Source organism: Petromyzon marinus, chromosome 38 (assembly GCF_048934315.1).
Source record: "Petromyzon marinus isolate PM22_M1 ecotype Great Lakes invasive population chromosome 38, UKy_Petmar_22M1.pri1.0, whole genome shotgun sequence".
NCBI classification, from domain to species: Eukaryota; Metazoa; Chordata; class Hyperoartia; order Petromyzontiformes; family Petromyzontidae; genus Petromyzon; species Petromyzon marinus.
Window position 1 is genome coordinate 5,279,527 of NC_133704.1, and position 15,678 is coordinate 5,295,204.

The window sequence follows — 15,678 nt, forward strand, 5'->3', positions numbered from 1 at the left end:
AGTAAGTAAGGAGTTGTTAGTAAGTAAGGAGTTGTTAGTAAGAGAGGAGTTGTTAGTAAGTAAGGCGTTGTTAGTAAGAGAGGAGTTGTTAGTAAGTAAGGAGTTGTTAGTTAGAGAGGAGTTGTTAGTAAGTAAGGAGTTGTTAGTTAGAGAGGAGTTGTTAGTAAGCAAGGAGTTGTTAGTTAGAGAGGAGTTGTTAGTAAGAGAGGAGTTGTTAGTTAGAGAGGAGTTGTTAGTAAGTAAGGAGTTGTTAGTAAGAGAGGAGTTGTTAGTAAGTAAGGAGTTGTTAGTTAGAGAGGAGTTGTTAGTAAGTAAGGAGTTGTTAGTTAGAGAGGAGTTGTTAGTAAGCAAGGAGTTGTTAGTTAGAGAGGAGTTGTTAGTAAGAGAGGAGTTGTTAGTTAGAGAGGAGTTGTTAGTAAGTAAGGAGTTGTTAGTAAGTAAGGAGTTGTTAGTAAGTAAGGAGTTGTTAGTTAGAGAGGAGTTGTTAGTAAGTAAGGAGTTGTTAGTTAGAGAGGAGTTGTTAGTAAGCAAGGAGTTGTTAGTTAGAGAGGAGTTGTTAGTAAGTAAGGAGTTGTTAGTTAGAGAGGAGTTGTTAGTAAGTAAGGAGTTGTTAGTTAGAGAGGAGTTGTTAGTAAGTAAGGACTTGTTAGTTAGAGAGGAGTTGTTAGTAAGTAAGGAGTTGTTAGTAAGTAAGGAGTTGTTAGTAAGTAAGGAATTGTTAGTTAGAGAGGAGTTGTTTGTAAGTAAGGAGTTGTTAGTTAGAGAGGAGTTGTTAGTAAGTAAGGAGTTGTTAGTTAGAGAGGAGTTGTTAGTAAGTAAGGAGTTGTTAGTTAGAAAGGAGTTGTTAGTAAGTAAGGACTTGTTAGTTAGAGAGGAGTTGTTAGTAAGTAAAGGACTTGTCCCTTGCTTTTTTATTGGACGCGTGTGCGGCGGTTGCCCAGCCATCGATCGAGGGTCGAATTCGAACCCCGTTGTGTGATCGGCATCGCCTCTCGCTGAAGGTGTTGATGCCTTCAGGGAAGTCGTGTACTGTGTACGCAACTGCGCACAATACTGTGAGTCACTTAAAACTGCTTTTGCCGTTACTTATTGACAATTATGGACTCAGACTATTGTCCTATCATCTCATAGAGTCCCTGGCACGTAATAATATGCTACACAGTGGCAGTGGGGGTCGCAAAATGTCGATTTATCTCCATCTCCTCTCCGTATATATAAAAGGCAAAGTTGTGATTATGTCTCCATAATAAAGGTTTTTGGGTTAGATCGCGTTTATTTATAAATAAACGCGATCTAACCCAAAAACCTTTATTATTTATAAATAAACGCGATCTAACCCAAAAACCTTTATTATGAATAATATTGGTCGCGAAAGCCTACGTGTTAAACTGTGATTATGTCTGTTTAAAATGTTTAGCGTACTTCCCGACATGCAACAAACTTGAAATTTGCTATGTGGGTACTTTCCAGATTGTACACCAAGCAAAAATAATATAAAGAACACTTTTTTTGGGTGGGGGGGGGGAGCTCAATAATGCATATATTTTTTGCACGGCACGTGAGCTGTGACGTCAAATCTGTCATGTGACCCTCGCACGTGGAAGCGTGACGCATTTTACTGTAGCGGTTAACCCGGCAACCCGAGTTCGATTCCCGCTCACGGCCACCACCGGTGACGATTATTTGCACCGGTCCTGGGCCTCCCCTAGGTCGACTCAGCCTCAAACGAGTAATTGGTGTGGTATGTGAACATCGTAACTGGGGAGACAAAGGCGGCCGGGCGTCGTGAATCCAAGTCGAAATGAGGGATTTCGATCGGATCATTGGGTGGGGCACGTGCCCCCCCCCCACTCATCTCCTCTTCACCCCCAAACCTATCCCCCTCATTCGCCCCCCACCCCCATGGATCCCATAGCCACGCCCTCCCACCCCCATACTAAACAGCAGCAAGGGGGCAATTATGCAAAGTGTTGGTCTCAAATGAGTCAATCGCCAAGTACATTTTATTATTATTTTTCTTCTTCAAATGTGACCAACTTGAAGCGTGACGGAATCTTTAACGTCAGCTGTGGATAGGGAGGCAGGCGTGGCACCGAAAGGGATGGACGGGGGGGGGGGGCATTGGGTAGAGGGGAAGGGAGGGGAGAAATGAACGGGAAATATAAAAAAAACTATATATACGCGGTGGAATTTTTTGGGTTCATTTGTCACGAAAGATTCGTGGGGAGTGCCCGTGGCGTGTGGTGCACGTGGGCAGCCTCGTGCGGCAGTGCTCGCCAATGCAAGGCCCGCGAGGCCACAGGCGGTCCCTGGTGGCCTTTAGCGCGGCACCCGCGACAAGACACAACGTGAAAACCCTCCCCCACCCCACGCCAACACACGCCGCCAATCATCAGGCTGCTGGCAAACCCCAATTGTTTCAAGTGTGTGGCGGGCCTCGAACTGATGAAGACAACAATAGCCAGTGCATGTGTATCGTTTATGTTGGGCTCAAAGTGAACCCCCCCCCACTCCTCCTACCCCACATCCCCCCTACCCCCCACCAGCCCCTACCCCCCACCACCCACTCTCCCAAAACTCCCCCACCTTACAGCAAATGTCCCTCCATCCCTCCGTGATTCCTTCCAAACGCACCCCTCCCCCCATCCCCCCCCCCTCTTATTCATTCATTCCCACGGGCCTCCTTTCCCTCTCTCTCCCTCCCCTCTCAATCCTCCCCACCCCCCACAACCCCCCCCACCCTCACAAACTTCCATTCAATTCCCCAGGCCCTGCCCCCCCCCCTTCTTATCGGCGAAAGAGAAAGTGTCCCCCCCCCCTCCCTCCCTCCCTCCCTCCTCTGAAGATGAGTGAAGAACAAACCCTGCCCGACAATCTGAGACAATCGCGGGGGACTGTCACAGCCGGACCAAGATGTTCGGTCGAGTCGTGGACAGAGAGAGAGAGAGAGAGATCTCTCGCGCCTCGTGAAATAATGGAACGAAGCGAGAGGCGGCGGCGGCGGCAGCGGCGGAGAGTGTGAGGCGGAGGGGCTTCCTCGAGACGGAGAAGGGTGGAGGAGAGAGCGCGGCGGGGAGAGATAAGGCGAGGGAGAGGTGAGAGAGAGAGATGGATGCGCGCCTCTCCTCTGCTCTCCCGAGCGATTAGAGCGCGCTTTGGGCTCGCCACCCGCTCCCCGTCTCCCCCTCCCACGTCTTCCGCCCCCAGTCTCCAGCCCCCCCCCCCCCCTCTCTTCATCTCCCGACCCCCCCCCCTCGTCTCCCGCCCTCCTCCGCCCTCCACCGCAATCTATCGCGACAGACTGTGCCGAGTCATCGGCTGGCGCGACTCCCCCATTCACGCGACCATCATCAGAGCTGCTGCTGCTGCCGCCTTAAGCTTTCACCTTGACTGGGACCAGCATCACGTTCATCTTCACTGTCGTCATCGTCGTGATTGTAATCATCATCATCATCATGATGACGGGCATCGTGATCATCGTCATGATTATAATCATCGCAATGATGATAATTTGATCTACGTCATTATCATGATCATCACCATCACTACAATGATCATCATCGTCGCGCATGGCGTGAGAGTCGAGGTCTGTTTCGGTGTCCGTGAAATTCTGTGCTCATTACAAATTGCTAAATTATTATTATCGTCATCATCATCTCCATCACTAACACCATCACTATCATCCCACGCCGCGCTACAATCCATCGCCCGTTCTTGTCGCTCCGCACATCAGTCAACTTGCGCGCTGTCTCATCGCTCATCTCTTTGCGCTGGCTCTCTCAACTCATCTCTCCCCGCTCCCTCCTCCCCCTCTCTCTCGCACCATCTCTCTCCTCTCCCGTTCCTTCCACCCTCTCTCTCTCTCTCTCACACACCGTCTGAGCCTCTTCCCTCCCTCTCTCGCACACTCTCCCCCCATCCTCCCTCCCATCGCACTTTCTCTCTCATCTCCCCCTCCTCCCTCTCTCTCTCTCTCACTCTCTCCCCTCCCCTCTCTCCCGCACACGCTTATCGGAGCAAATAAAGAATTCATTAAATAATCAACGCGCAAGGGGCGAAGCCGCTTTTTTGTATAAATAAAACATTTACAGGGGGGCCCAGGGCCTGGGGAATTGAATGGACGATTGTGGGTGGGGGGGGGAGGTCGTGGGGGGTGGGGAGGATGGAGAGGGGAGGGAGAGAGAGGGAAAGAAGGGGGCGTGGGAATGAATGAATAAGAGGAGGGGATGGGGGAGGGGTGCGTTTGGAAGGAATCACGGAGGGATGGAGGGGGGGAGTTATGGGGGAGGGGCTGGTGGGGGGGTAGGGGGAGGGGCTGGTGGGGGGTAGGGGGAGGGGCTGGTAGAGGGTAAGGGGGGATGTGGGGGTCGGAGGCGGGAGCCACTCTAAGCCCAACTTAAACGATAAACATGCACTCAGTAGTTGTTGTCATTGTATAATGTAGGGAAACAATCGAACAATGGGCACATAATGTCAATTGTAATTAAGACAATGCCACGTGTATGTTTTGTAAAAATACGTGTTTTATTTAATAATATTATCGCGAAAATACCAATGCCCATTTTATTTGACCAGATAAGGCCCACTGAGCTATGTATGCTCATTTATCAGAAACGACCAGGCCACAAACTAAATCTCAACGAAGTGGCCTATCATCACGTGGAAATGTTGCAGCAGTAGTCACATACTGCAAACGCGCGACGTCGACTCGAAAGGTGGAGGGCAAACCCGGAGGACCCGGAGAAAAATCCACGCGACCACGTGGAGAGAGACACGCAAACTCCAACCATACCTCCACTCCCCTCCACGCACTATCCTACCTCTCCCTCTCATCTCACTCTACTCCCCTCCACGCACTCTCCTACCTCTCTCATCTCACTCCACTCCCCTCCACGCACTCTCCTACCTCTCCCCTCTCATCTCACTCTACTCCCCTCCACGCACTCTCCTACCTCTCATCTCACTCTACTCCCCTCCACGCCCTCTCCTACCTCTCTCATCTCACTCCACTCCCCTCCACTCACTCTCCTGCCTCTTCCCTCTCATATCGCTCCACTCCCCTCCACGCACTCTCCTACGTCCCCCCCCCCTCATCTGAATCAACTTTTCCAGGCAACCTTCACTGAGTGTGAGGTCGCTCAGTCTCCTATGCTGCCCCCCGTTGTCTATAGCTCCCTTCTCCCTGCAATCCGTCCTGTCCGTTCCCTTCCCATGTTCAAGTCCAGACCTTCCTCTCACCCTCTGCCTCTCGCTCTATACAATGAACGTGCCCAGCGTTTCTGTGCAGCGTCTTGAGTCGCAGTCTCGTGTACACGATGGATAAATTCACATTGTATTGTACAGACTCGCGCAAAAAGATCATATGTTAAACTTAGAGATCCATAGCCTCAGACAGATCCATAGCCTCACACGTAGAGACACATAGCTTCACACAGAGACCCATAGCCTCACACGTAGAGACGCATAGCTTCACACAGAGACCCATAGCCTCACACGGAGAGACCCATAGCGTCACACAGAGAGACCCATAGCCTCACACGGAGAGACCCATAGCGTCACACAGAGAGACTCATAGCCTCACACAGAGAGACCCATAGCGCCACACAGAGAGGCCCATAGCTTCACACGGAGAGACCCATAGCCTCACACAGAGAGACCCATAGCGCCACACAGAGAGACTCATAGCCTCACACGGAGAGACCCATAGCGCCACACAGAGAGACTCATAGCCTCACACGGAGAGACCCATAGCCTCACACAGAGAGACCCATAGCCTCACGCGGAGAGACCCATAGCCTCACAAAGAGAGACCCTTAGTCTCACACAGAGAGACTCATAGCCTCACACGGAGAGACCCATAGCCTCACACGGAGAGACCCATAGCGTCACACAGAGAGACCCATAGCCTCACACAGAGAGACCCATAGCGTCACACAGAGAGACCCATAGCCTCACACGGAGAGACCCATAGGCTCACACAGAGAGACCCATAGCCTCACACAGTGAGACCCATAGCTTCACGCGGAGAGACCCATAGCCTCACACGGAGAGACCCATAGCGTCACACAGAGAGACCCATAGCGTCACACAGAGAGACCCATAGCTTCACACAGAGAGACACATAGCCTCACACGGAGAGACCCATAGCCTCACACAGAGAGACCCATAGCGCCACACAGAGAGACTAATAGCCTCACACGGAGAGACCCATAGCCTCACACAGAGAGACCCATAGCCTCACGCGGAGAGACCCATAGCCTCACAAAGAGAGACCCATAGTCTCACACAGAGAGACTCATAGCCTCACACGGAGAGACCCATAGCCTCACACGGAGAGACCCATAGCGTCACACAGAGAGACCCATAGCCTCACACAGAGAGACCCATAGCGTCACACAGAGAGACCCATAGCCTCACACGGAGAGACCCATAGGCTCACACAGAGAGACCCATAGCCTCACACAGTGAGACCCATAGCTTCACGCGGAGAGACCCATAGCCTCACACGGAGAGACCCATAGCGTCACACAGAGAGACCCATAGCGTCACACAGAGAGACCCATAGCTTCACACAGAGAGACACATAGCCTCACACGGAGAGACCCATAGCCTCACACGGAGAGACCCATAGCCTCACACACAGAGATCCATAGCCTCACACGGAGAATCTCATAGCGTCACACACAGAGACCCATAGCCTCACACAGAGAGACCCATAGCCTCACGCGGAGAGACCCATAGCCTCACACAGAGAGACCCATAGCCTCACACGGAGAGACTCATAGTCTCACACACAGAGACCTATAGCCTCACACAGAGAGACCCATAGCCTCACACGGAGAGACTCATAGCCTCACACACAGAGACCCATAGCCTCACACAGAGAGAACCCATAGCCTCACACACGGAGAGACCCATAGCCTCACACGGAGAGACTCATAGCCTCACACAGAGAGACCCATAGCCTCACACGGAGGGACCCATAGCCTCACACACAGAGACCCATAGCCTCACACGGAGAGACCCATAGCCTCACGCGGAGAGACCCATAGCCTCACACGGAGAGACTCATAGCGTCACACGGAGAGACCCATAGCCTCACACGGAGAGACCCATAGCGTCACACAGCGAGACCCATAGCGTCACACAGAGAGACCCATAGCTTCACACAGAATAACACATAGCCTCACACGGAGAGACCCATAGCCTCACACGGAGAGACCCATAGCCTCACACACAGAGACCCATAGCCTCACACGGAGAGACTCATAGCGTCACACACAGAGACCCATAGCCTCACACAGAGAGACCCATAGCCTCACACGGAGAGACTCATAGTCTCACACACAGAGACCCATAGCCTCACACAGAGAGACCCATAGCCTCACACACGGAGAGACCCATAGCCTCACACGGAGCGACTCATAGCCTCACACAGAGAGACCCATAGCCTCACACGGAGGGACCCATAGCCTCACACACAGAGACCCATAGCCTCACACACGGAGAGACCCATAGCCTCACGCGGAGAGACCCATAGCCTCACACGGAGAGACTCAAAGCGTCACACGGAGAGACCCATAGCCTCACACAGAGAGACCCATAGCCTCACACAGAGAGACCCATAGCCTCACACGGAGAGACTCATAGCGTCACACGGAGATACCCATAGCCTCACACAGAAAGACCCATAGCCTCACGCGGAGAGACCCATAGCCTCACGCGGAGAGATCCATAGCCTCACACGGAGAGACACATAGCTTCACACAGAGAGACCCATAGCCTCACACAGAGAGACCCATAGCGTCACACGGAGAGACCCATAGTCTCACACGGAGAGACTCATAGCCTCACACCGATAAATTCATAGCATCTAACACATAGAACTGTAACTGCCCTCCTCAATCATAATATGTGACAACAACAAAAGTTTTGCTGGCTAGCTGGCTGGAGGGAGGGGGGGCCTATTGTGCGGACAGGCCCTTGAGATGCGGTCACATTCAGAGCGGGCTCCGTGGACCAGCGTTGTACATCACTCTGCACCGCAGTGTTGTCACAGCGCGACGCGTGTGTTATATAAGCAGCTGGGAAGGTTGCAATGTGGGCTACGTGGAGCGTCCAGCGTCGTTGGTTCCAGATGTCCTGTGACCCCGACAATTAATTTACCCCGACAATTAATTGACCACGAACATGTGTTTTTTGTTGTTGCGTCCATTTGCATATTCATTCGCGACTTAAAGAAACGTTACGTAAAAAAATAAAACAATTAAGTTTAACCAAATTAAAGGAGGGTCAAAAGACATCTGGACATCTGTAAAAAAAAAATTGGCCTTCATAGCTCACCGGATTCCTCCAGTCTAAATAAATATTCCGATATCTGATCTGGACCGCCCTCGGAGGGTACCTGTCTCACTCGGTACAGATTTAAGCGGTAAGTGCTGCTTGAAATGTTAAACCTTAATTTGTTTTAATATATACATACACCATGAAAGTAGAACGATTCACGTCATACAGCGGCGTCGTGGTCGTTCGTGCAAAATGCACAATCTCACAATCGCCGAGGAGGAACGACGGACGGAGCGGGAAGGGGCCGCGGCCAGGCGATGAGATGGCGCTACCAAACAGCCGCTCTGCGCTTCTCCCTGCACGCGGAGACGCTTCCTGCCAACGCGTGACTCCTTCAATATGTCACGTGCCTTCACCGAAAGAACCCAAGAGTGTGGATTCCTGCAGTCGCGAAATCTTCAATATGGGGCACGCGTTGGGGTGAGACACCGGGGCACCCCGGGAGATCAGCTGCGCGTGCCAGGGAGACGGCGCTCTACCCCATGCAACAATGGGCAGACCATATCAGCCCCCGCAATGCTGTGTAGGGTGGTGGTCCAGATGTGTTGTGTCCTCCAATAAAACTAAATTATTTATATTTTTTGATTTTATTCGGTAAGGCTCACTGAGCTACGGAGATCTTTTTGTTACTTGACCGCTAACATTTGTTTCCGTTGCTTTATCAAATTATGTTTTTTAGTGAACCTTACTTAAACACGAATTAAGTTTGAGAGAATTTAATGGTTTGGTCACAAGACATCCACTGGACATCCGTGAAAACTACTGGACACGTGTGAAAAAATGAGCTTTATAGCTCATCGGATTTCTCCAGTAAAAAAAATAGATTCTGATTCTGATCTGCACCATCCTGTACTGCGTTCTGCTAGCGAGCCAGTGGCACGGCACCTCGGCGACTCCCACCCCCCCCCCCCACAACGCGAAGGGGAGTCTTGCGACATGTTGCCAATCTGTGCGGTCATCCACCAACCCTCGTCGTTGCCTCCACAGTGCATCTCTTATCCAGCTCTCTCGTGTCACCACATCGCAATATCTTGTCTCCTGAGCGCAGCTGTGCGATGAAGAAGGGGTTTGTTGCCCGAAACGTCGCCTGCTATGAATAGGTATTTACTGCGGTGTAGCCACAACAGAGGTTGAAATAAAGTGTGTGTGTGGGGGGGGGGGGGGGTGCCTATACACGGGGACTCCACTGCAGTTGGTGGATCGATTGAAGTCCTGTTGTATATTTCAAATGTGCCTGTCTCTCTCTCCCTCTCTGCGTGGTCGCGTGAATTTTTTTTCTTTCTCAGAGTCCTCCAGTTTTCCCCTCTACATGTAGAATCAACGTCACGGCGTTGAGAGTATTTGGATACCGCGATGAATTGCCACGTGGTGATGATAATTCATCCACTTCGTTTCAGCGATCATTTGTGATAGCCAGTTCGCTTCTGCGAAAGAGCTGCAATGTAGCTCAGTGGGCCTTACCTGGTAAAATAAAATCAAAACAATTGTTTAGCTTTAGCTGTTTTAGGATCTGGCAGGTTGTGCGGTGGGTTAAAGAGGTGTCTGGTGACACCCACCTCGTTTTTCTAAGACGTCTGTCCGACCAGCGTGAAAGAAAATAACCCGATAGACGAGATGGGCTCTCCACCAGAGTTACCGCCTGTCCTGGTTTTCCCCGGGATCGTCGTCTTATTGAGAATGCGTCGCAAGCTTCTGAGACATTTGAATCCTTCCAGGACATTAAATTACCCGGAGGGCGGCGGGGGGAAGGGGGAGGGGCGAGGTGGGGGGCGGTGGGAGAGTGTGGGGTGGGGGGAGAAGGGGAAGAGGGGAGGGGGATAGATATCCCGAAATGTCAAGCTTTTTTAAAATAGGGCACCTACATTCACAAAAACACAATTACATAAAAAAAATCTCTGTTAAATATCTGATGAGAAATATTCAAATTATCTGCGTTCCAAGATGGGAGGGGGGGGGGGAGACATCGCCCCCCCCCAACTATTCCCCCTCCCCCCAACTATTCCCCCCTCTGCCCCTACCCCTCTTCCCCTCCCCCTCTGCCCCCCCCCTCTGCCCCTCCCCCTCTGCCCCCCCCTCGGCCCCTCCCCTCACTAGTCCAGTCCAGGCGTGTAGCAACTCCTCCCTGGGATTTGTTAATTGCAGGTCACGTGAGCAGGTGATTAATCAATTAGAGAACAATGGGGGAAGCTGAGGCGAGGTTTTAATCAGTCAGTGGGAGATGATGATGATGATGTTGCTGGGCTGAGCCCGGACGCAGGCACCTGGAGTGATTTCACTGAATTGCTGGATTGGAGCCGCGGCGCGTCTCTGATAAGCCAGACTCAACACATTCGTCAATAACACTTGAAATACGTAAATACGTATTTATAGCAGGCGACGTTTCGGGCAACGTACCCCTTCTTCATCGCACAGCTGCGCTCAGGAGACAGGAGATAGCGATGTGGTGACACGAGTGAGCTGAATAAGAGACGCTTATATCGACAGAATCGGACTATTTATTCATACTCGAGGAATCCTATGAGCTACAAAGCTCTTTTTTCACAGATGATGTCCAGCCGTTTTCACAGATGTCCAGAGACGGAGACCTAGTGAGATGAGAGCGATGCAGCCAACAGACGGAGATGATGTGAGATGCCCGAAGAGGAGATGAGAAAGATTCATTGGCCTTGTTCACGTTAATTTGACGTTCACATAATTACAAGAATCCCCGTTGAGCTTTTTCGGCGGCTCAGCGTTTGCTTGCTTTGCTAATGGTCAGGGGTTTTCCCACACTCCAGTCCACGATTTACGAATTCAGTCCGCGATCAAGTAGACATTAACTCGTCCCACGATGCACGCGCCCAGTGATTGTTACGAACTTCCCACGTGACGCGCTAATAAATTGAACGCTGTCTTCGTGCACGGGGAACTCGTGCACACGCGTGTACACAGGGACACCGCGTGTACACAGGGACACCGCGTGTGCACAGGGACACCGCGTGTACACAGGGACACGCGTGTACACAGGGACACGCGTGTGCACAGGGACACGCGTGTGCACAGGGACACGCGTGTACACAGGGACACGCGTGTACACAGGGACACGTTGTGCGTACGCACAGGGACACTCACGTCTCAACCTCAATCTGAATCTCAGCTCTATTAACTCAGACAACGTAAATTGCTTAGAGCGTCACGCGGTACGTGTTTAACAATCATCGGGCGCATGCAGCAGCGTGGAACGAGTTAATAATTTGTATTTGAATGGAGGGGGGGGGGGGTATAGCGTAAATTGGTGAACGCGGAAAGACGGAGCGTGGTTGGTGGTGGTGGTGGTGGCAGCGGCGGCACAGTGGTTAGCGCGCTGCGCTACGAACCCGGCCACCTGAGTTCGATTCCCACTTATGACGATTATCGACTCAAATGAGTCGCTGGTGCGGTGTGCAAACGTCGCCACCGGGGAGACAAAGGCGACCGGGCGTGGTGTTACTACTATAGGCGCTACTCGCGAACAGCACTTGCCCCAGTAGTATGTGCGGGCTATACGGGGGATCTTTGTCTTGTATGGGGGTCTGCGAGGAGTTGAATGCGAGAAGACTCTCGCCCTGAGGCCCGAACATTGTCCCCACATCACAGGGGTGAGAATTCGGCCTTGGAGTCGGGAGGGGTTTTCACGGGGTGGGTGGGTGGGTGGGGGGTTACTCGACTAGACTCTGCGTGTGCAGTGATCCCATTAAACCACGATTCGGGTTACGTAGCGTTGAAGCGAACGAGGATACGGAACGGAGGAAACTATATGAATAACTATGTATTACGAGTATAAATACATATATAATCAAATTTCGATTTAAAGCTTTCGTGACTGCAAGGATTCATCTTCTTTGGTTCTTTCGGTAAAGTCACGTAGAATGAGAATAAAGTAATAAAATAATAAAATAAAATAACCCAATAAAATTCTCACACAATAAAATAATTATACGTGAAATTCTCACAGAATTTTATTGTGTTATTTTATTTTTCTCACGGAATTTTATTGTGTTATTTTATTTTATTAATTTATTATTTTATTCTCATTCTACGTGACTTTACCGAAAGAACCAAAGAACATATATAATCAGTTATTATTCATTGCAACGATGGGTTGGTAAGCGACACTGGCGATGGTGCGCAATCACAATTAATAATATTAATAATTATACGTGAGATTTGAACTCGAACAAATCCAGCGGCCGCCCTGGATAACACCGAGTGTGTGTTAGAAGTTCTACGCGACGTCCGATGGACGTTCAAGAGTCGGTCATTGCGTGCCGTTGTCCAAATGCGCAAGGTATAAAAACAGAAAAATACACCGCAATTTATATAAATATGTATTGCTGAATTTCTCTTATACACATATATATTACTCTTTGGTTCTTTCGGTAAAGTCACGTAGTTGGAAAAATAATAAAATAAAGTAAAACAAAAAATAATATATCACGGCGTTTCGATCGCAACACAAGCGGTCGTCCTCAGGTGGAAAACAAAAATAAGAATCCAGTAGCGAAACTGCCAGCTGGCTGCTGGCAGGGTAACTGGCGACACGGGATTTTCCGTGTGACGAATACATAATTTGAGTTGAGTTGAAACGGCGGAAGAATAAGTTCAAAATACATTTAATAATTATTATAATGTTAATAATCATTAATTATTATCTCAATATATATATAAAAAAGGCAAAGTTGTGAATATGTTTGTCTGTTCAAAATGTTTAGTGTAGTTCCCGACATGCAACAAACTTGAAATTTGCCTTGTGGGTACTTTCCAGACTGTACACCATGCAAAAATAAAAAAAATATATACACTTTTATATTTTTTTTGGGGCGGGAGCTCAATAATGCATATTGTTTTGCACGGCAAGTGAGCTGTGACGTCAAATCTGTCATGTGACCCGCGCATGTGGAAGCGTAACGCATTGTAGTGTAGTGGTTAGCGCGCTGCGCTACGAACCTGCCGACCCGAGTTAGATTCCCGCTCACGGCCACCACCTGTGACGATTATTTAACCGGTCCTGGGCCTCCCCTAGGTCGACACAGCCGCAAATGAGTAACTGGTGTGGTGTGTGAACATCGTCACTGGGGAGACAAAGGCGGCCGGGTGTGGTGAATCCAAGTCCCGGGTAGTAAAGCTAGTAGTATAATACAACTGGATGGAGATACTGAAGAGGTGGGAGCATCGAATACAGAAGATTGACCGCGTGTCATTTAAAATTGCTCCAGATTTTCAATTTGTGCGCTGCTTTCAACCCAATTCTTTCGCCAGAATATTCTTTAAATCGTACATCATCATATATAATACAGAATGTATGCATATAAAAAAACCTAGCGAAAGATGATTATCTTTGCATTTTGTTATTTCATAGAGAGCTAATTACTTTTTGTGCTTCGAGTACAGGATGATCGTGAGAACGGGAAACATAATTTTACATCTGTCTCTTATTATCCATTGCAGAACCATGAGTTCTCAACTCGTTAAAATAATAATTATTAATAATAGCATAACGACAAAGATCCCCCGTATAGCCTTAACAGACTGTTGGGGCAAGTGCTGTTAACGAGCACCAAATGATGGCCGGAACGGCACACGAGGGGGTGCACCACGCCCGACCGCCTTTGTCTCCCTGGTGACAATGGTTTTTACACACCGCAGCAGGTACTCATTCGAGGCTGAATCGACCTAGGGGAGGCCCAGAACCGGTTTAAATAATCGTAACTGGTGTTGGCCGTTAGCGGGAATCGAACCCGGGTTGCTAGGTTCGTAGCACAGCGCCCGAACCACTGCACCACTGCACCACTGCTCCCCGCACACACAAAGATCCCCTATATAGCCTGAACAGGCTGTAGGGGCAAGTGCTGTTAGCGATCTCCTATAAAGGCCGGCACGGCGGACGAGGCGGTGGGTGACCAACACCACGCCCGGCCGCCTTTGTCTCCCTAGTGACGATGCTCACACATCACACCGGTTACTAATTTGAGGCTGAGTCGACCTAGGGGAGGCCCAGGACCGGTTCAAATACTCATCACTGGTGGAAGTCGAGGAGGAGGACCTGGTGGAATGCTGTGCCCAGGGGAGAATCCTAAATATTCCGCGGACTCAATGACCGTGAGCAGGCAATCGAACTCAGATTTCACGGGTTCGTAGCGCAGCGTGCTAACCACTCCACCACCGCCGAGAAGACACCATCAGCGTGTGAGGGCCGCCACGCATTTCAAACTATTGGGGGTTTGACAGCAGCACGATGATGATGGTGGGGTGGCGTTGTGCATTGTCGGGACCTATCTAAAGGCCACCGTGGGCCGCCAGTAGCCCAGGGGTCTTGCAATGAATAACTCAGCACTTGCACGATCGCTCCCCCGCCCACCCCATATAAACACGCACACACACAGACACAAAGATAAAGATCCCCCATATAGCCTTAACAGACTGTAGGGGCAAGTGCTGTTAGCGAGCACCTATGAAGGCCGGAACCGTACACGAGGGGGTGGGTGGCCAGCACCACGCACGACCGCCTTTGTCTTCCCAGTGGCGATGTTTACACACCGCACCAGGTACTCATTTGAGGCTGAGTCGACCTAGGGGAGGCCCGGGACCGGTTCAGATAATCGTCACTGGGTGTTGGCCGTGAGCGGGAATCGAACCCGGGTCACCGGGTTCATAGCGCAGCGCGCTAACCGCTACACAGACAACACACAGACACACACACACACTTATACCGCTCCCGCGATCACCCAACAACTGATGTGCTCGCGGGTTATCGCTGGAAACATCTCACTCAGAGACGGATTAACCCACAGACTAAATGGGCACGAGTGTAGAGGGCATACATGGGTACAAGGGGGGTGGGGGGAGGGGTCAAAGTCACAGCACCCACCCACCTCACCCCCTCTCCCAATTGCTCCCCCCCCTTCAGCTGGACAAAGGAAACACAAAATGACCCAAGGACAAAATCGAATCGCAGCCAAGTCGGAGGTGAATTCGCAGACAAAATTTGCAGACAGAATCGCCGGCTCGCGATCGATAGATGGGTTTTGCGCGACCGGCAGGCTCGGTGGGAGGTCGACTCAGCCAATCATCCCCTCTGGGGTCGTCAAAATTGGTACCGCTTCATGTTCAGAATCAGCAGTGGCTGCGCCCTGGTGGGTGTTGACGATGGCGGTGATGGTGCTGTGCGCGATCGTCTCGCGCAGACCGTGAAACCACTGCCAGCGCGCTACAGCTTGTACAGTGGGGTCTCTGTGTGAGTCTATGGGTCTCTGTGTGAGTCTATGGGTCTCTGTGTGAGTTTTTGGGTCTCTGTATGAGGCTATGGGTATCTGT

General features: G+C 50.7%; 1 protein-coding gene across 3 annotated transcripts in view; it reads right to left on the reverse strand.

Annotated features, from left to right (window-relative positions):
* Positions 1 to 15,678, reverse strand: part of LOC116950053 (sialate:O-sulfotransferase 2) — a 232,344-nt gene that overhangs the window by 118,085 nt on the left and 98,581 nt on the right. The window lies entirely within an intron of this gene.